The sequence below is a fragment of the Macaca thibetana genome, chromosome 8 (genome assembly GCF_024542745.1).
Source record: "Macaca thibetana thibetana isolate TM-01 chromosome 8, ASM2454274v1, whole genome shotgun sequence".
NCBI classification, from domain to species: domain Eukaryota; kingdom Metazoa; phylum Chordata; class Mammalia; order Primates; family Cercopithecidae; genus Macaca; species Macaca thibetana.
The window spans coordinates 141,064,562-141,084,280 of record NC_065585.1 but is presented as its reverse complement, the minus strand read 5'-3'; the positions used below and the strand labels follow the sequence as shown (position 1 = coordinate 141,084,280).

The 19,719-nt window shown below is 44.7% G+C and overlaps 1 protein-coding gene across 1 annotated transcript in view; it reads left to right on the top strand.

The window, feature by feature from the left end:
- Positions 1-620: 620 nt before the first annotated feature.
- The window catches only part of DLGAP2 (DLG associated protein 2), a 424,403-nt gene continuing 405,304 nt past the window's right edge, over positions 621-19,719 (top strand). Inside the window, exon 1 of the mRNA XM_050800200.1 lies at positions 621-650. The gene's annotated coding sequence lies outside the window, so the exon portion shown is untranslated. The remainder of the gene's footprint in view (positions 651-19,719) is intronic.

The window sequence follows — 19,719 nt, the reverse complement described above, 5'->3', positions numbered from 1 at the left end:
GGTTTCAATATTGCAACTGGGATAAAATATACCATTCTTGTTTCATCTAAGTAATTTGTGTTCAGCCATATACAGTTAAAAAACTATATTTGCTGTGTGCATATGACAGAGAGGTTGTTATTACATGTTCTCACACATAAGTGGGAGTTGAACAGTGAGAACACATGGACACAGGGGAACATCACACACCAGGGCCTGTTGGGGGGTGGGGAGGGGTGGCGAGTGGGGAGGGAGAGCATTAGAACAAATAACGTATTGCATGCGGAGCTTAAAACCTAGATGATGGATTGATGGGTGCAGCAAACCACCATGGCACATGTATACCTGTGTAACACACCTGCATGTTCTGCACATGTCTCCCAGAACTTAAAAAAAATGTTTTTTTTAATTCTCAAAAGTAAAAATGTAATCTGTAAAACATTTGCCAAGGGAAGCTTTTGAAATAAAAGTTGCTGGCGTGCAAGGTCAGAGCTGGCTTTGTTTACGGAGGGTCCACCGGCTCTGGTGGTCGAGTGGCATCATCTCAAAGTTGTACTTTTGTTGTTGCTGCTGTTGAATCTTTAACTGCATGGTTGAGACCCTGTGGGTGTAACCGCTTCTCTCTGTCTCTGTTTCAGAGTCGCAGTGCACGCTCTGCGGGGAGCCGGAAGGTGAGTATCTGACATGCTGCCTGGGGTGGGCGGGGGCCGCGCGGCTCACAGGTGTGTGGCTGGTGACAATCTGCCATGAAACGTGTTGAGAACCTTGAACACTGAGGACCCTTTCTGTGTGATGTTTGATATGAACGTGAATCAAATAATGGAAGCAAAGTGCAGGGTGAGCGTTAGGACTGAGCTGCTCATCTCTGAAGAAGAACTGGCTTTACCATCAAATTGCAATATTGTCTTTATTTTTTTTTTTGTTCTGGATCGATAAATTTCCGTCAGTCTCTGCAAGGTAACAGAGGCGGATACAGGCTTATTGGCTTTAAGTGCATGAACCCAAGATGCCAATGAGCCTTGGCTGAGTCGGATCTGGGAAGCCGTTCCCGATTGTCGGTGGCTCAGCCTGAGAGCGTGTGGGGCCTTTGCTGGCCATGAGTGACGTTCACCAGTGTTGCTTATTTCACTTTCCGCGCAAGTCTCATGTGTTTTAAACACGCGGCAAAGCGGGACCCTTGAGTCTGTCATTTGTTGACTATTTGGAATGGAATTAGTGAAAGCCAGCATTGATGTAATATTTTTCGATGGTCTAATTGGAAAGAATAAGGAAAATGTGGTAAACGCCTGACCCCTATTAATGGGGACTCTGAATTAACTGGAGCTTTGATTTCGAGGTCTGTTTTCAGCAGAAAGAGGCAAATTGGCTAGAAAACGAGTCAGCCTCGGGGAACACGGGACGCTGCCAACCCCAGGGGTGTGCCTTTGGGTCAGAGCCCAGCCCAGCTCTGCTCCCACAGGTGAGACGATCCCAACCCGTGACTCCGAGAGCTGAATGTTAAAGGCTTCTGTACACTTGCGGCCACAGAAGCTCAGTCACATCCACTGGAAAGGCTCTGACCCGCAATTTAAAAAATAAAATAAAGTGAGTACAGGGTTAACTTGGAACTTCTGTCAAACACTCAATTCCCTCATTTGGTGGTTAAGGGAAATATGACAAGGCTTTTAAAACTTTTTCCTGTGTCATTTAGTAGGCATGGAATGCACAGATATATCCACGATAAAGTCAGTTACTGTGTATTTTAAAATCTTAAGCTTCACTTTTATGCAAAACATCAGACTTTGGATCCCTGGCATTTCCAGAGTCAAAAGTAATGTGATGTTTTAGAGTCAGGTGGGTGGGGGCTGTTCCCAGGTGGAGCCTGGGATGCTGGTCTGGGTGTGGCAGAGGCCTCCCGTGATGGGGATGCTGGTCTGGGTGTGGCAGGGGCCTCCCGTGATGGGGATGCTGGTCTGGGTGTGGCAGGGGCCTCCCGTGATGGGGATGCTGGTCTGGGTGTGGCAGGGGCCTCCCGTGATGGGGATGCTGGTCTGGGTGTGGCAGGGGCCTCCCGTGATGGGGATGCTGGCCTGGGTGTGGCAGGGGCCTCCCGTGATGGGGATGCTGGTCTGGGTGTGGCAGGGGCCTCCCGTGATGGGGAAGCCGCAGGTCCTTTCTCCTGGAGACGCCAAGGCTGCTGCAGAGGATCATGAAATTCTGCAGCGTGTCTGTTGGGTGTTTGAAAGCTTTGTTATTTCTTATCATTATACTTCCGTTGCCATATTCCCACTATGGAAAGCATGTCATGCTTTGAGTTCATTTTTCATTCTCTTTCCCCCAACCCCCTATCGAGAGTTTTCAGTGTGTGAGAGAAACTGTGAAATATAAAACCTTGTAAATAGTGGTTTAAACACATTGCATCTTGCTTTTCATCTACTTGTTTCTAATAACAAATGTCTGCCTCTGCCAAGGACGGTGGCCTGTGTGGGGTGTGTTTTGTTGTCGTGTGCCACTTAGCGTTGTCATGAAAAGAAGAGTTTGGTCCCAATAAGTCAGAATCAGTGATGTTTGGACCGAATGAAGGCTGGTAAATCACCCCAGAGTCCTGGCTCAGGGATGGATGTTGGGTGATTTCTGGGATTGACTCTAGAAGGGACCTTGGCTCGCCCAGGCTGACTTGAGACTACCAGAGTCGTCCGGAGCATGAGGAGGTGGGCTGGCTCCCTCGGGGCACTCCAGCCTCAGGTCTGTGGCCTCTCAGGCCCGGCACCACCAGACGTCAGACCAGAGTGTGCGGTCCTGGACAATCTCAGGGTCGCTCCCCCTGGTCACCTACCTTGGCTCGACCTCCACACCACACATACTGTCAGCTCACAGCAAATGTGTGACAGTGGGGTGGGGACGGGGAGAGACCTGCTCCTTGCTGCTCTAGGGGCCGGTCAGCTTCCGGATATTTAAAACGAGACAGACTGGGACGGCAGGTCAGCTTCCAAATGTTTAAAACGAGACAGACTGGACTCCAAATAAGAAGAGTCCCACTGTCCGGTGGGGAGCCCCACAGAAGTCGGGGGGCTCTCCAGCCAAGGGTGGCGGGGGAGGGGCTGGGCAGTGGGGGCTGGGGGTGGGGCTCACTGCTCTGGCCTGCCCCTCCCCACTGGGCCGCAGTTCTCTGAAGCTGTCCGGGTGTTTCAGACGTGTGAGTGCGGTTGCTCCAGATCAGGGAGGAGGACGGGCTCATGGCGAGGTCTCAGCTGTGTTTTAGTTTTTGCAAAGCACTGTCATATGAATATTCATACATTTTTAAAATCATTTAAGTAATTAGTCTAAGTGAGAACTGGCTGGGCGCGGAGAGTGGAATCTGAAATCAGCCTTTTTGTTCGATAATTTCTTAGGCAGCTTCTGTGAGTTAACTCACAAATGTCGTGGCACAGTAATGACCAGCCAGAGGCTGGCGGCAGCACAGGCGGCTTGGATGTGGGTGTGCAGCACTCATTACATCCAGAAGGTGAAGGCACCACTCATTTAGCGTCTCTCTTTCTTGTCAGAAAGCTGTTAACAGCCTTCGGTGGCTAAGCCAGTGAAGTGGGAAACACCTATTTGCATTTTAATGATTAGTTCTTTCAGTGAGACCTAGTTCTTTGGATCCAGATTGAATAATTAGCCTGGTCTCAGATGATAATATCTGTCAAACAAACACGACCCGGGACAAAGTTTACAGGATGCTGGAGACCTCAGAATTCTACAGCGGGGAGGCCCTGCAATGGTGTGGCCTATTTTTCAGAGAACTTAAAATTTTAATTACATATAAAATGTAGACCATGATCTCAATACGCAAATTACTTACATGTTCTGTGTTACAAGATTTTGAAACTTGTGAGACTATGTTTTCATGAGATAAAAATGTTTAATAGATTGATTGTTATTTATTGGTACCTTTGTTCCTACCAAGAATATGCGGACAGCCCAACTCTAAATCCTTGAAATGCAGCGTGGCGTGAAAATGGAGCAGCAGTTTGCTTAATGAGGGTTTCGATGCCTTTAACAGGAGTGCAGTTTCTGCAGGTTCTGCTTTCAGAGACCTCTCCTAATAATAATCATAAATTTACTAAGAACAATCTCAGTTGTCATAATAATCTGCCAATTTAATACTAAGATGGTCTCAATTTGTATCATTTTCTTAGTGATTCCTGTTACCTTTTAGCTAAAGGCAGTAACCACATACTATAGAGCGATAAGATGGCAGACTGGTTTATCTTGACACAGCAAAAATTCGTGTGTCATATAATCTGTCAGTTTAATATAGGAAAATAAGAGTACATGATTCTTTTTAAACTTTATTGACAGATGCATGACACTACTTGCTTTTCAACTAGAACACGGGAAAATTTATGGACATTGGGTGGGGTCACAGATGTCAGTTCATGGATTTGTCTGTTGGTTTACATTTTTATGGCTTGATTTGTTACCATAGCAGATAGATTTTTCCGAGGTAGGAAGACAGATAATGATGCCTGGTGGGGCCGGGAGAACGTATCTGAAATCCACAGCGATGGAATAACAGTGTCTTAGATCTGTGTTATTTGCCCCCATTAAAACTAAGAAATAAAATAAGCTATTACTGTTACTATATAAATGTAGCATGAGAAAATGCTACAAAAATGTTGGGATACATTGACATGAAAGATTCTTTAGCAACAGAGGCCTTAAGATTGGAATTTTAAGACACAATAGATGATTTGTGATGGCAGAAATATATATATTGGATTATTTGGGTAATGTTTTAGAAATTCCAGGCTAAAAGCAAAATTCAAGTCTTAAAAAAAAACTAAGTAGTTTAAGGTGCGAGATTTTCTTTCTAAATCTGTTTTCATTTTTGTTGTTTTTACTTTGGTTATTGGAAAACACAATCTGCATGCTGCCCTGGGAATTCTGGGAAGACGAACAGAATCTTGTATTTGAGCATTTTGGGAAGACGAACAGAATCTTATATTTTATCACAGGTAGGAGGAACCCAGGCCATCTCTTCTCCCTTCATAACTCATAATCAAGATATTGGGAAAGTTTTCCTGAAGTTAGTAGCATGAAGTTCTTGATTTTTAAATGTAAGATATTCAAGATTTTCCCCACAAGTGACTCAAAACAATGAGGTCTCGTTAGTGGTTTTTTGTTTTTAACCTTAATTGAACGTGTGTCGTCTTGACGTTTTAAGACCTCTTAACAATTCTGGGGTTCTTGAAATTGCATATTGAAGAGCTTAGAAAGTACCCCCAGCCCTGTTCCCTGCTCTCTGTGGAGGGGAAGGGCACCACCTCTTCAAAGAGGGCTGCCACCCCGCCTCTCTGAGACCATACCTTTTTAATTGAATGCTTTGTATAAAAATGGTCTTTTCTAATTGCTATTTGTGGTTTTCAGTGATTATTGTTGCTTAAGAACTAAAAAGTTCAACTAAGATTTGAAGGAAAACAGACTCAGCTCCAGCCAGTCTGTCTTCTAGGACGTTAATATGGTTAGGGTTTTAGTGGAAGTCAGGAAACAGTCTCTAGGGTAAGAGACAGAATACTGCTCCTCTCTTACCCCAGATGGAAGACTGAGTTGACCCCTGTCCCATGCCCAATAAGAATAAATAAAATACTGTACAATTTGTAACAAAATTTATTTCAGTGCATAGTTGAGCTTGGATGAAAACAAAAGAAAGGAGATCCCCTGAGCCCCAATAACTAAGAAGGAATTCCAGCCAGGGGATCAGCACGAGTTCCAGCTGCAGTAGCTCCTGAGATGCAATCCCAGAAAGGGCCTGGGATGGGGCTGGGATTGCAGTCTGTGTCCTGTGAGGCAGGGGTGGTGGAAACACTGGAATTGAGCCTCTTGAATCAAACCCAGACACTCACCCAGCTTCCCTGTTTGTGAGAAAAGAACTGGAAAAACATGCCTGAGAAAGTGTGAAGAAGCTTATCACACATCCAGGGCCGTTGGTAGGACATAAAGTTACCAACAAGAAATGCACACTCCAGGTATGGATCTGAGATCTGAATTTATATTACCTGTGTGTTGCAGAAGGACAACATGGTGACATTCATATGAAAGTTGTTCCAAAATCAATTATGATTGTGTCTGAGCCTAAGGGCTCTGGCAGAATCAAAATCACAAACTATCTACACAGAATTCTTGACAACATAGGGGTCAAAGGACTTCTCCACTATAAAATAGTACCCACTTTAGATAAACATACAGAAAAGAATATAATCCATATAAAGAAACTTTAAGGAAGTGATATGGTTTGGCTGTGTCCCCACCCAAATCTCATCTTGATTTGTCGCTCCCATAATCCCCACGTGCCGTGGGAGGGACCTGGTGGGAGGTAATTGAATCATGGGGGTGAGTCTTTCCTGTGCTGTTCTCATGATAGTGAATAAGTCTCACGAGATCTAATGGTTTTATAAAGGGCAGTTCCCCCGCACACACTCTCTTGCCTGCCGCCATGTAAGACATGCCGTTGCTCCTCCTTTGCCTTCCGCCATGATTGTGAGGCCTCCCCAGCCAAGTGGAACTGAGTTCATTAAACCTCTTTTTAAAAATAAATTACCAAGTCTCAAGTATTTCTTCATAGCACTATGAAAATGGAATAATATGGGGAGTAAGAAGACACAACAGGAGAATGAACAACCAAAGCCCTAGAAATAATAGACTTGCCTAGATATTGGATACATTTACAAGTATTAAATAGATTTTCAAAAGAAACAGGAGCCATAATTGTAAGAAGTGTCTATTATGAGGAAAGAAAGACTTAAAAACAAACAGAATATCTGGAAACAAGATAGGTCATTTAAATAGACCACTATGTGGATATATTATTAGAAAGCAGATTAGACAGAGCTGAAAAGAGAATTGCCAAACTGGAAACTAGATATTAGGATATTACCTAGAACTTTGCATAAAAAATATAAAGGGAAATAGAAGAATTAAGATGCATGGAAGATGGCTTGAGAAACACAAACACATGCCTGGAATTAAATGAGAAATTAAAAAACAATGGGGAGAAAGGAGAAGTGGCATTAGTCAAAGAAGTAGAGGCCAATATTTTCCTAGAACTGAAGACATTTATTCAGCCTCTTTGATCTAAAGACTCCTAAGACTGAAGCCAGACAAGTACAGACACTCCCATGCCTTCTAAAGTGAAACCACAGAATAGGAGACAAAGAATCAATAAAGCCAGAGAGAATACAGACAAATGTACTTGATTTTCAGGAGACTTTTTATAGTCAATATTGATGCCAGATGACATTGGAATAATGTCTAAGAATTTCTGAGACAATAAAGAGAGTGAATAAAATGCAAAATACTTAATGTAAAGGTGAATAGAAGAGGAGACAGGTAGGGGAAGGGAGAGAAAAAGGCTCAGACAACACAAAGCACATGGTAGGATGACTCCGGTTTTTTTTTTTTTTTTTTTTTTTTTTTTTTTTTTTTTTTTTTTGAGACGGAGTCTGGCTCTGTCACCCAGGCTGGAGTGCAATGGCCGGATCTCAGCTCACTGCAAGCTCCGCCTCCCGGGTTTACGCCATTCTCCTGCCTCAGCCTCCCGAGTAGCTGGGACTCTAGGCGCCCGCCACCTCGCCCGGCTAGTTTTTTGTATTTTTTTTTTTTTTTAGTAGTGATGGGGTTTCACGGTGTTAGCCAGGATGGTCTCGATCTGCTGACCTAGTGATCTGCCCGTCTCGGCCTCCCAAAGTGCTGCGATTACAGGCTTGAGCCACCGCGCCCGGCTGACTCAGGTATTTTTATAGATAAAATCATTGTTTAATGATAAAGGGAATCTGCTCCAAGAAGCTCTAAGAACCATCTACTTTAGAATAGATTCAAGATATGCAAAGGAAAAAAATAATTACAAGGAGAAACCAACAAATGAAAAATTATGACAGGAGGCACCCTTGTCTAAGGACACAACCTCATCGAAGGGAGTGGGTCCCACCCAGCAAAGGAAGAGACGCTCTGAAAGGGGTTTCCCTGGCCCCTGATTCCCAACAGGGACGCTGTCTTCTATCTGCTGAAGGGGGTTCTTGCCAAGTTTACAAAGTTTAATTTTTTGCTTGACTTCAGTCCTTTTTTGGCTTATGTGGCATTTTAGCAAGCACTTATCCAAGCAGCCGTGCTTTTATTGGAAATATTTGCAGGACCCTTCTGCTTTCCAGATGAGCACAGATTCCCCTGGGTGACATTCTCTCTATTGGGCAGGGTGTGGAGCAGGAAGCAGCATCTTTACTCTCCCTTCCCAGGGTCCTCAGAAGCTCCAAGAATCCATCTCCACATCACCCTGGTCTTCATGGCCAGCCATAAATAACTATTACCAAAGCATAAGTCGATCATATCATTTCCTTCCTTAAATGTTATCCGTTCTTCCTCTGTTGGAGAAATTCCACATTCATGATCTTGCCCCTACTGGTCTGTCCAGTGCTATTTAACCACATATGAAATAGGCACCCTCCGTTCTCAGTCACCACACACTGACGTCCGGGTCTGTGGGTGCACCTGGGACATTGAAGGCTTTACAATAAAAGCACGATACAGTGATGGGGGAGGAGGGGTGTTGAGTGCAGACTGAGTGTGTGTGTAGGTGTTTGTGTGTGTGTTTTATGAACAAAGAGAAAGCTGTTGAGGAATACTTTGGAATACCTCCCCTCTCCCCGCTGTGTGTGCAGCTTCTGCTAGGAGAATGAATGGCTTGCTCATTAATTCGTTATCCCAGCAGAAGTTGCACACACAGCGGGGAGAGGGGATGTGTAATAGTTTGTATTAAAAATAAAAAGGGGCCAGGCGCGGTGGCTCATGCCTGTAATCCCAGCACTTCGGGAGGCCGAGGCAGGTGGATCACAAGGTCAGGAGATCAAGACCATCCTGGCTATCATGGTGAAACCCCGTCTCTAGTAAAAATACAAAAACAAAATTAGCTGGGCGTGGTGGCGGGCACCTATAGTCCCAGCTACTGGGGAGGCTGAGGCAGGAGAATGGCGTGAACCCAGGAGGCGGAGCTTGCAGTGAGTCAAGATCTTGCCACTGCACTCTAGCCTGGGCAACAGAGCGAGACTCCATCTAAAAATAAATAAATAAAATAAATAGTCAGCTATGTGGGCACAGTAGCTCACGCCTCTAATCCCAGCACTTCAGGAGGCTGAGGCGGGTGGATCACTTGAGGTCAGGAGCTCAAGACCAGTCTGACCAACATGATGAAACCCCAATTCTACTAAAAATACAAAAATTAGCCAGGCGTGGTGGCAGGCGCCTGTAATCCCAGCTACTTGGGAGGCTGAGAATTGCTTGAACCCAGGAGGTGGAGGTTGCAGTGAGCCGAGATTGTGCCACTGCACTCCAGCCTGGGAGACAGAGCGAAATTCCAGCTCAAAATTAAGTAAGTAAATATATAAATAGGTCTAGAAAAAGACCTCCAGGGTCAGCTCAGGCACCATTTCCCCGATGAGACCCCCGCGCCCTCCCTGTCGCTGGCCCCTCCGTAGAGCTCTGTTGGGCTTCCTTTGACACCCCTTCCCTTTTTCTCCTCTGCAGATGTCTGTTGGGGCCAAATGTGTGTCCCACACTGAGCTCAGTGCTGGTTCTATGGGAACTGTGAGCATGGAAACTGATTTTTCCTCCACCACACCCACCCTAGTCCTCTGCATTTCGTAGCCATGTATTTGTGAATCAAATGCATAAAGCTGGCTTAATGGACGTCTGTTCTTATTACAATATAAGTGCTGCATTTAGAATCAGAGGTGATGCCACAGCTATTAAATATGATAAGACAGTGAAATGGGGATGAATTGTACACACCATCTGGTGTCTGAGACTGCAACAATTACCCATTTATGCAGAATGTTATAAAATTCACAAATGCTAATTTGCAACTTTCTTTCTTTTTAAGAAATAATATCCAATATCAGAGGTTCAGGTATTCTGGCATTGAAACAATTTCACCTCAGTGATAGGCTCAGGAATACATAAATATTTTATATTTTTGGTCACTGGGTAATTTAAATATCAGGCCATGGGTTTAGTGTGATTAGAGAAAATACCGTTTCTTTTCTTTTTGCTAAACATGCCTAATTGTTGAATTTTGAAGCATATTTGGGAGATGGAAATATATGCAATTGAATGTTGAGGAAAAGAAGTATTAGAATTATTCTCAGTAATTCATAATAAGCTCATTTGCAATATTGAAAAAATCGGCTAAAGAGAGACATTTAATGTGGGGTAGAGTCTGACAGCTGTCTTCCGTGTGAGAATGTCGCCATCTCAAAAGCAAGAACTTTGTTGTAAAATTAGAACATCATTCATGCCGTCTCACAAGAAGCATAAAATACCCCTAATTTAACGTCTTTCCGTTGATCATCTGAGAGTCAAGTATCCTTAAGAGAATTCTTATCTTCCTGAGCTCCAGGAGTACAAAGATGTTAAATGGTTATTCGATTTCCTGAGAGTTACGTGTCGCTGCAGAAGCCACATTATCTCAACTTACTCTTTGTTTCTTTAAAAAGTTAAAAACATTTCCTAATCATGCACCTCATGTCGCACACTGGGAAATGTGAGCATTGTTCTGGGGTCTCACTCTGACTTGGCAGGTGCCAAGACCTTTTCAAAGAGAAAGAAGCTTTTATTTGACTTAGACCTTCCAGCTCAGTCGGCTTTGTGGTAGAATGACATGGCCAGAGCCAACAGCAGCGGGGCCCTCAGCTCTATCTGCAGCTGATTCTACAGACAACTCCGCCATGATCCTTGGTCTGAGATGAATCTTGGAGGGAGACCAGAGACGAGGAACAGAATTCCCTGATGAACTGGTAGGGCATACGGATGTGAATTCATCAAGTCTAAATATCCTGGGCTCCTAAGCAACTGCACGTTGGCCCACCCCTTTGTCGGTGGACCCGTCTGCCCCCTCTTCTCCGGGCCATGTTTGTCGCTGCTTCCTTCCCTGCCCTTCTCCTGGATTTTCTTCATTTTCCTGCCCGCATTTCACAGCAGTAAATGAGTCCCAGGACACCATGCTGGGTGCCGGGAGGAGGAGCCAGAGGCTGTTCCAGGCTTGAGCTCCCAGCCTGCAGAGGTTCCTGGTACAGGGAGGACCAGACCTGCTAGAAAGACCACCCCGTGTGGCACCACGTGGCTCTGTGGCTTCACAGAGCAGGTGCAGCGAGCCCAGGTCAGAGCCGTCCCCCTTCCTGTAACACTTTCTCCAGGGCTTGTTTCTCTACATTCGAGCTGAGTTTGAGATATTCTTTGTCTGTTTATGTAACTGGGAGAAATGAGAATCCCTTCGCCCTGAAACCCCATATTATTGTGGCTATAAATCCCTAATTGTGCCCTCCTCTCTGATTGGTACATCTAACAACATTAGCAATTACAAAGAACCGAAATTTTTGCAGCACCCACCTTTGCAAAATGACCTTGGAAGGAAATCACCCCAGAATAGGATGACTGTGCACCCCCTCCCCCAGCCAACCTTGCGATCGGATGACCCAGAACTCAAGCTGCAAACCTAGAAATAAGCAAAAAAGGCTGGCGAGGAGTTTTAGATACTGACGTATTTTTAAAGCTGGAGAATCACCGTGGTGTAATGGGCACACCAGAAGCCCTGGAACCGAAAAGGCAAACTCGCTGGGTGACTCATTCTCTAAAAAACATTGAACTCAATCTTCATTTCCTCTTCATGGACCGTGGAGAGGCACATGCAGAATCCCGCGTGTGGACGGAATCGTCCTGAAACCGGTGTTTTCCTGGGCGGGGAGCGTTTTCATCACAGGCCTTGCCTTTCTCAACATGCAGTAGCGGGTGGTCTTTTCCCGTTTCCCCTTGGGGTCCTGGTCTCTCCTGATGAAGTAGAACCTCCTCCTTCTCCCCACAGACACCTGTATTCCACCCAGAGCCCACGTCTTGGTTGACCGACCGTGACGCAATGCTTTCTCCTGCTGGCCGTGGGTCGCTCTGATTGTTTTTTGTTTTTTGTTTTTTTTTTTTGAGACAGAGTTTTGCTCTGTCGCCCAGGCTGGAGTGAGTGGCACCATCTCTGCTCACTGCAAGCTCCGCCCCCCGGGTTCCCGCCATTCTCCTGCCTCCGCCTCCCGAGTAGCTGGGACCACAGGCGCCGCCACCTCGCCCGGCTACTTTTTGTATTTTTAGTAGAGACGGGGTTTCACCATGTTAGCCAGGATGGTCTCGATCTCATGACCTCGTGATCCGCCCACGTCGGCCTCCCAAAGTGCTGGGATTCCAGGCGTGAACCGCCGCGCCCGGCCGCTCTGATTCTTAAAAAACAGGTGGGTCTTGTCTCACCAAGATGGGAAGCCACATGCAGGATGCTGTGTTTGGTCAACAGCATGGGACTGGGAATATGAGAGCTGTGAACCGTACACACAGAAGGGACTCGGATCAGTGGAGAAGCAACGTCTGCGGACGTGCTGGAACAACAGCTCTGAAAAATGTCCAGAAATAGAAGGAGAAGTAGAACCTGTAATGTGGGCAATGGGGAGAATGAAGGTGATTATTGATCATCACAGCCTCATTGACTTATAGGATGCAGAAGCATTTGTTTTGCTTTAAAAATCGTTTACAGTATACATGTCCTCTGTTTCCACTCCTGCCTTATGTCCAAGATTGACTTTCTTCAGGAGAAATGCAGGCTCCGAGCCTAGCGGACAGTCAGGCCAACATACATGTCCTCTGTTTCCACTCTTGCCTTATGTCCAAGATTGACTTAGGAGAAATGCAGGCTCCGAGCCTAGCCTGGGACAGAGTCAGGCCAGGAACCAGGTGCCATCTTAACCTCTTCACCATTAATTCAAAGTGGGGGCTTCTTAAGAACCTGACTTCTCAGACCCTGACGTTCTCCTGTAAAATTCCCTTTGCCTTAAAATTCTGTGTCTCTGTGTGTGTGTGTGTGTGTCTCTCTCTCTATTTGTATCTGTGTGTGTGTGTGTCTCTCTCTATTTGTATCTGTGTGTGTGTGTGTCTCTCTCTCTATTTGTATCTGTGTGTGTGTGTCTCTGTGTGTGTGTGTGTGTCTACCTCTCTGTGTCTCTGTGTGTGTCTCTCTCTGTGTGTGTGTCTACCTCTGAGTGTGTGTGTATCTCTCTATTTGTGTCTGTGTGTGTGTCTCTGTGTGTGTGTGTCCGCCTCTCTCTGTGTCTCTGTGTGTGTATGTGTGTGTGTGTCTCTGTGTGTGTTTCTCTGTGTGTGTGTGTCTCTATGTGTGTGTGTGTGTCTCTGTGTGTGTGTATGTGTGTGTGTGTCTCTGTGTGTGTTTCTCTGTGTGTGTATGTATCTATTTGTGTCTGTGTGTGTCTCTGTGTCTGCCTCTCTCTGTCTCTGTGTGTCTGTGTGTGTGTGTGTTTGTGTGTGTTTCTCTGTGTGTGTATGTATCTATTTGTGTCTGTGTGTGTCTCTGTGTCTGCCTCTCTCTGTCTCTGTGTGTCTCTGTGTGTCTGTGTGTGTCTGCCTCTCTGTGTGTGTGTGTGTCTCTGTGTGTGTGTGTCTCTGTGTGTGTGTGTCTCTGTGTGTGTGTGTGTCTCTGTGTGTGTGTGTCTGTGTGTGTGTGTGTCTCTGTGTGTGTGTGTGTCTCTGTGTGTGTGTCCGCCTCTCTGTGTGTGTGTGTGTCTCTGTGTGTGTGTGTCTACCTCTCTGTGTGTGTCTACAGAGTGAAGCCTCTGCTGTCGGGCTGGTTTTTATTTTCTGGATATTCTACATGAATTTGGTTTCCACAACTGTAAACGCCATTGACCCGCTACTTGGTAAAACTCTGTTTCTTATTGTTAGACGTGTTGCAGAAAGGCAGATGGGAAGTAATTTTTTAAATTTCGGAATTGTAATGATGGATGACCCATTTCCTAATATTGCAATTCTCAAATTCTTTCCGCACATCTTCGTGAAATCAGCGGTGGTGAATTTTGGCAGATTAACCATTACCAAATTAAATTATTAAATAATTAAATCATAAACCCACAAAAAAAAAATACATGAAAAGGGGAAAATAGCATACATTAGGAGTCAAGATTAGAGCCAAACAGGCCTTGGTAAAAGTCTGGCTTTCTCCACCTCGCACTGCGAGACATCCAGCCCGTGGTGTGGCCTCACGGCGTCTGGAGTCCTCAGCCAGGAGGGGTGAAAGGGCGCCCATCTCAATGAGATTTTGGAAGTTATGCTCTTTAAGCACAATGCGTGGCACACAGTGGGGATGCAGTGACTTCTGTTTTATTTTTATTCTGGAGACTTGACTTGATGAACTTCCTTGTTCATTTCTTGATTATTCGCTTCTTGTGTCTTGCGCCAAGCCCATTTATCAGGCATTACATGAGTGCCGAGGAAGTACAGGCACAAACGAGATAGTTGTACATCCGAGAAACATCTGAAAATTCAATCAATAGTTGCAATAAAGAGTTGTAAATACAGCAATAGTTGTACTGTAATGATGATGAATATTGATCTACTGTTTTATAAAAATGGTTCCCACAAATGGTGAACTCATAGAAACAAGAGTAGAATGGTGTCTGCCAGGGCTCAGGGGGAGGGGAAATGGGACAATGTTGGTTGAAGGCTACACACTTGTTGTTTAAGATGAATAAATTCTGGAGATCCAATTAGAATGATTTCTTTTTAATTTTTACATATTTATGAATTTATTTTTAAAGAGAGTCTTGTTCTGTCGCCCAGGCTGGAGTGCAGTGGTGCGACCTCAGCTCACTGCAACCTCCACCGGGTTCAAGTGATTCTCCTGTCTCAGCTTCCCAACTAGCTGGAACTACAGATGTGTGCCAACACACCCAGCTAGTTTGGGTATTTTTTTTAGAAGAGATGGATTTCACTACATGTTGACCAAGCTGGTCTTGAACTCCTGACCTTAGGTGATCCGCCTGCCTCAGGCTCCCAAAGTGCTCGGATTACAGGTGTGAGACACCATGCCTGGCCTAGAATGATTATTCTCCATTTTCTCAAATAAAAAATAAGAAAGTTAATGTACTCACATTTTAAAAGCAATTAGAATACCCTTATTCTAGGTAAAATGTAAGACAAATTGAATTTGAGTTGGTATTTCTGCAGTTAGAGATGGAAACATCAACTCAGTTTATGTGAGTGAACATATATAATGCATAGCAGGTCCACAGTGTGCCAGTGTATTGTGGTAGGGGCCAAGGAATTTCCAAAAAGTGAGATCTAGCGGGAAAAGAAAGCTTTTATATTATATAGAAGTTTTATATATAGAAGTTAGGCGTCTATATATAAAACATTATATATATATAACATATATATTACATATAAACGTTTTATATAGAATATATATTTCACATCTATGTTTCATATAAATATATCTATATATCATATAAATTCTGTAACATTTTAAACTTTGTTTTATGATCGTGCCAAAGCAGCACAAATGATTTCAGCTGTGGAGAGGAATAATCAATCGTGAAGTGCTGGATATGGGGGAGGCGTTTGATAAATGGTGCGCAGGACCCTATAGGAAGGCCAGGCCTGAGGAGCATGGTGTTGAGGTTCGAGGGTCTGCAGAACTCAGACCATGGGTGACTCTTCCCATCATGCTACAGATATCCCTCTAGAGCTAAGAAGGTCCATGAGCTGCAGGCCTACAAGTCCCTCTCACTGTTGTAAGTGTCTGTAGAGGCTTTGGCGGCAGAAGGATGTGTAGTTTCCATCAAATTTTCATGGAGATTCATGACCCCATAAAAGGTGAAAAGAGCTGCTTCCGTGGTGTGGGTTATGGAACCTGGGAAGGAATGTTTAGAGTGTGTAGATGTTCCAAAGCCATCTGGGTCCACCTCCGCCTTGGATATCTCCAACAAAGTCCATTTGACCACTGGGGTTGATCCTGGTCCAGCTCCTGAATTTTTATCTCAGGCCCATTCTTATGATAAAAATGAGTAAATGGTAGCTGTGGATAACTATGGAGAGCTGTCTCTGGAAGGTGTTTGTCTGAGTGGACCTGGCTGGGTTAGTCTACAGGCGGGCCCTCCCCTAGCCAGAAACACACATGTACCCTAATGTCCAGTACTTGGGTGTGGAAAGAGGTGGGAGCTGTAGGAAGTCTGGGAGCCGCCGGGGCTGCTCTGAGAGAGCCCTGCTGGAGACTCGAGTCCCTGCTGCCAGATGAGCATTTGCGTGGGAGCATCAGGCACAGCTCACATTCCTGAATCACCCCAGGCTGCACAGCTGGCTGTGGAGTGGAGACCCGGGGGGTCAATGTGCCTTTACGTCCCACCGTAACTTGACGAGGTTTAGGCTCATGATGGGTGACCAGGAGTCTCGAGCTGCAGCAGTTCCCACGCTCAGGTGTGGATGGCCGGCAGGAGCGTCCTGCTCTGCTGGTTCAGACATGCAGTGACGGCTTTATCAGGTGCAGAGGCAGCTCCATCCTTCCCAGAAGCCCCTGGCTCTGCACAGGCCCTTGGAGTTTACTGCATGCAAATGTTGGCCTGAATTTGAATTTAATCCAAATTCTCCAGCCCACGTGGTACCTCTGCTCAAAGCTGCTTCTAATGAATCAGGATATATGCTGCATGTAAAATTAAGATAAACTTGTTGTAGAATTCCCAGGGAGGTAAGTGGGATTCTGTTCAAAGACAGAGGCTGGAATGACATTGGTGTAGAATTCCCAATGGGGGACTTTAAATGAAATTTATGGACTTTAATATCTTCATGTACAGCCGGGAATCTGCTCTGACTCTGGACAATAAGGTGTGTGCTCACTAAAGCTCTTTGTGATTTTGAAACCAGTTCCAAACCTGAGTCATTCAGTAATCATTTTTCATATATGAAAGTCTTGTCAATTTAAATAATGGCTTTGAGATAAAATCGTTAGAATTCTAACAGTGTAATGGCTCTGTTCAGCATATCTGAATTTGCAAGAGTCAGGCATTTTTACATTTATAGATAATTCTAAAATTATATCTTCTAAAGTTATATCTTGTAACTTAATATTTTAATCTTAAAATAAATACTTTATATTTCAAATAAATCTTAAATTTATTTAACAAAATTATTTAAAATCGTGAACTCTTCCCCACCCACTGTAAATGTACTGGAATGACACACGCATGACACACAACCACACATGTGCCCCCACACATACACACATATTTTCATGTGAAAATATTTTCATATTTCATGAAAATAAGCCAACACATATAAGAACATAAACCATAAAATGAGTGACTTTGGATTTGTTTTCTGAGATTGTTGTTTTCATTTATCTTTTTTGTTTGTTTGTTTGTTTGCTGTAACTGTGGTCAAGCTGAACTAAGCTAAGAATTCCATCCCGAACATTCAGGCTGGATATTTGGTATATAATTCCAAACAAAAGGAGGCAAGGAACCCTCTTTCTCTTAATTTACCGACTTAAAATGCGCTCTGGCTTTAATTCGTTTGGGAGCAACTACTTTATGAATATTCCTTGTAGACCCCACCTCATCCAGCGCTAGGAATTGCCGCAGCCATAAGTAAGTGTTCACTGCCTGCTGCTGTGCCCGGAGTCCCAGCTCTCTGATTCATGACCCTGTCTGTTGCTTGCTCTACTGCAGACGGACAGACAGAGACCACAGTGCCCGTAGTCCCAGCTCTCTGATTCATGACCCTGTCTGTTGCTTTCTCTACTGCAGACGGACAGACAGAGACCACAGTGCCCGTAGTCCCAGCTCTCTGATTCATGACCCTGTCTGTTGCTTGCTCTACTGCAGACGGACAGACAGAGCCCACAGTGGTGGTGGCTCCAGCCCAGGCAGAGAGGGTCCCTGAGGACCTGTGTTTTAATTTTGAGCACTGGCTCAATGTCATGGTCCTAGTGCCTCCCTGAGTTACAGAGACCAGCTCTGGAGTTATTATGTATAAAACCTGATCCCAATGTTAAGAGGAGGGAAAAATAATTCCTTTGGGATCACATGGTCCAGATCCCTCAGTCTGCAATGAAGGAACTGGGGCTCAGAGAGGCAGAGTAGCTTACTAGATGCTTGCAGAGCAGATAGAACCAGGTACACACTCTAGCTCGGGCAGGGAATTTGGAATTTTAAAAAACACACACACACAACAATAGATTTGCACCCCAGATGCTGAAGGAGTGCTCACATCCATCGCATTTACCACAAGACCTTGGGCACTGGTCCCGGGGCCATCCGGAGATGACTTCAGTCTCCAATCAGACATCGGCATCAATCCCAGATGCAGGTGGAACTCGTAACAGCATCGTTTTCATGCAAACTGAATTTATTTTCATTCCCAGATCTTCACAAAGACAAAAAGATACTGCAAAACCTCTCTTTGTAAGAAGTATATAGGAAAAGGGTCCAAGTAATTGTCACTCTAGGGCTTCTGGAACTTTGTCCCCGTATGAGTCATGGTTCTCTAGAGGGACAGAACTGAGAGGAGATATATATATAAAAAATACAGGTGAGCTTATTAAATATTAACTCACAGAATCACAAGGTCCCACAATAGGCCGTCTGCAGGCTGAGGAGCAGGGAGAGCCAGTCCCAGTCCCCAGACTGAAGAACCTGGAGTCCGATGCTTGAGGGCAGGAAGCGTCCAGCATAGGAGAAGGGTGTAGTCTGGGAGGCTAGGTCAGTCTCTCTTTACATTTTTCTGCTGCTTTATCTTCTAGCTGTGCTGGCAGCTGATTAGATGGTGCCCACCTGGATTGAGGGTGGGGCTGCCTTCCCCAGCCACTGACTCAAATGTTAATCCCCTTAGGCCCCACCCTCACAGGCACACCCAGGATCATACTTTGCATCCTTCAATCAAGTTGACCCTCAGTATTAACCATCACAGTCCCCAATCTGAAAAGAGCAAAATACATGAGATTTCATGCAAAATAAGGATTTGAGAGAGATCTATAAGGACTAAAATAAAAGATGCTTTTTGTAAAAATCAATATTGCCCTTTGGGGAACATTCATTAATGTGTATTTGCCATGTATAAATGCTGTCCTTTATTTCTCTAATCTTTTTACTTTGACCTTCTTACAAAAGAGAACAGCCATAATATATAACTGAGGAAAATGAAACGGAAACTCGCCATCATCCTGCCGCGGAGAGACTCAGGCACTGCTCACGCACTTGCTCTCTCTCCTAACTCCAATTACCACCACCCCCCACCCTAGCTCTCAATGTTATATTTCTTTTATAACAACCTAAAAAATCATGATAGCTGCTTTTGTACCCAAAACACTATGAAAGTGATAGTTCAACATTAGGGTCTTGGACTGACACATGAATTGACTTGGAATGTAGATTTTCATCAGGCACTGTCAGATGGAACCAGTTTGGATCCTGGCCACATGTTGGTAAACCCGCCCGGCTTTGCTGAGTGGGTGCTGGGGAGGGAAAGGTTGGGGGGGGACGGGAGGGCTGCTGAGGTGGCATCTTCACTTTGCTTGTGTGTGTATCTTCACGTATTCCGCCTGTACTTTACCCTGAAGGTGTTTCTCTTGCTATAGTTTTCACTTTAAGTGCGGTTTGAGTACACGATGACCAGGAAGCCCAAAGGCAGGTGCATCTGGTGTCGATGCTTTGACTTTCCGCCACACATCCCTGGATCCCTCTAGAAAGTCTGCTTGGATGAGTAGAACGAGATACTCTAGCTCACATTTTATTGGCCAAATGTCTTGGTTGGTTTTCTTTAAATGTAGTACTTATTTAAAATGTAAAGTTGTTTTCATTGTTGAATTGATATTTTATACTGGCAAAAAGAACTTCAGTATCTTGGATTGGAAGACAT